Source organism: Nicotiana attenuata, unplaced genomic scaffold (assembly GCF_001879085.1).
Source record: "Nicotiana attenuata strain UT unplaced genomic scaffold, NIATTr2, whole genome shotgun sequence".
Taxonomy (NCBI): Eukaryota; Viridiplantae; Streptophyta; class Magnoliopsida; order Solanales; family Solanaceae; genus Nicotiana; species Nicotiana attenuata.
In genome coordinates, this window is record NW_017674674.1 from 22,055 (window position 1) to 23,931 (window position 1,877).

General features: G+C 39.9%; 1 non-coding gene across 1 annotated transcript; it reads right to left on the minus strand.

Annotated features, from left to right (window-relative positions):
• Positions 1-1,561: 1,561 nt before the first annotated feature.
• Positions 1,562-1,643, minus strand: TRNAS-UGA. The gene has a single exon. It is a non-coding gene; the product is annotated as a tRNA-Ser (tRNA).
• Between the last annotated feature and the right edge of the window lie 234 nt (positions 1,644-1,877).

Consider the following 1,877-nt stretch of genomic DNA (forward strand, 5'->3'; position numbering starts at 1 on the left):
TATTATGAAAGTCCCTTCGTAGATTGTCTTCTTTGTGCCTTGTTTATTTACTCCATCACAGCTTACTTTTCTCCTTTGTTGCGCTATTTCTTAAAATCTTCCTTGATTCTGCATCACTAGCTTTGCAATCTTTCCTACATAATTTACTAAAAGTTAGGGAAGAATATGATAATTTCTATTTTTACAGAGAAAATTATATATTAAAAATCAAGTAAAATATACTTATCACTTTCCGCGACCGGTTCCTCCCTGCGAGTGATCTCACGAGACGACTCGGGCTCGATCCTGCTCGGTGCGCAGCTCTGATTTTGTAACTGAGCTATTGTCACATGTTGAGCCTGCAACATTTTGAAGATCATCCGTAGATTGACCCCGTCTCTTTCATTGTTTTGAGTATTCTGTGTTGTCGATCGGGCTCCACCACGGATGCTATTTTCGTGGTCAGCAGGGAGGCTTGTGTCGATAGCCACGTGCGATTTAGCGTCCGATAGGTCCGCAATTGGAATTCTGACGGGATCAACGGGCGGTACCTCGTTACCAGGCGCTATGTTATTGTTCTCACCATGGTGACCGGAGGTGCTAATTGTGAGTTTGACATTTTGAGCTTAAGCCTGAAATCAGAGACGCTTACAAGTGTAAAATAGTGTGTGTTATGGAAATTTGTATCAAATAACCACTATTATACTTAGCCCCACTGTAGACACCAAACTGTTTACCCTCAAAATCGGATAATAATTGAATTTATAAGTGGTTTAAGGATATGTGGATTAATTTGACACAAAGGGATAGATTGAATTATAAATAAAGCAAACAATAATAAATTGAATTCAAACGTGTGACTTGAACAATTATAGCCTTGAGAAAATAGATCTCACTCGAACTGAATGTGGTTCAAATGATGTCAAAAACAGAAGAACAATAGCTTGCAGAAAATAATATTATAAAGTTTTGGGATGCGTGTTACCATGTCTATTACAAAGAATCAGACCCCCTTTATATAGTAGGGAAGTCCAGCTTTAGATACAATTTTATAAAAAGTAGAAAATCTCATGATTTGCTAATTAATCAGTCTTCCATTGATATGTGCCGAGATTCCCGCGGTGATTTCCGACCGGTTGCGGATATTTCGGTCTTCCGTTATTGGGTTCGATAATGTTTCCTCGAGCTTATTTGGAGTCGGGGTCAACTCCGGAGTCACGGGCTCGAAGATTTTGAAGACGTATGTTCTGACTTCGTACTTTAGTTCGATGGGACCTGGGGTCAATCTTCAATCCATCACGTTTCGGTCCCGATCTGTCGTGCAATAGATGAGCCCAGTTTCGGCCGTATACAAGTAGGTATCTGATGGAATAATCGAAGTTCGCACAAATTCGTCCAGACACCACCGTCATAAAAAAAATGTAAAACATCTTATCCGCACCCAACTAGTTCCACTCACAAGTCATAAGCCATAAGCCATAAGCCATAATTCCTCGTCTGAGTTAGTATGCCTTTGAATTTTGTGCAGGCTCATGTCAATAGTTTCGCACATACGAAAAAGATAAAAGCAAAAAAACAAAACCGTCGACAGCAGGGTTCGAACCTGCGCGGGCGAAGCCCAACAGATTTCAAGTCTGTCTCCTTAACCACTCGGACATATCGACATTTTTGTTTGAGATCCTAGTATAGCTTAATATATATTATAAAATCCACCATATGGGCTCCCTGTTTTGTATAACTTGACAAGGACTCAAGGACCCAATAGAATCCTGACGAGCTTATCCTGTCCAGCTAAGCTATTTTTTGAAAAGTGATCCATATAAAATAAGATAAACAATGCCTAAAAGCGTGTGCAAACAATCCACTCTGATATTGTTCGACACTACCTACTCTCCAAA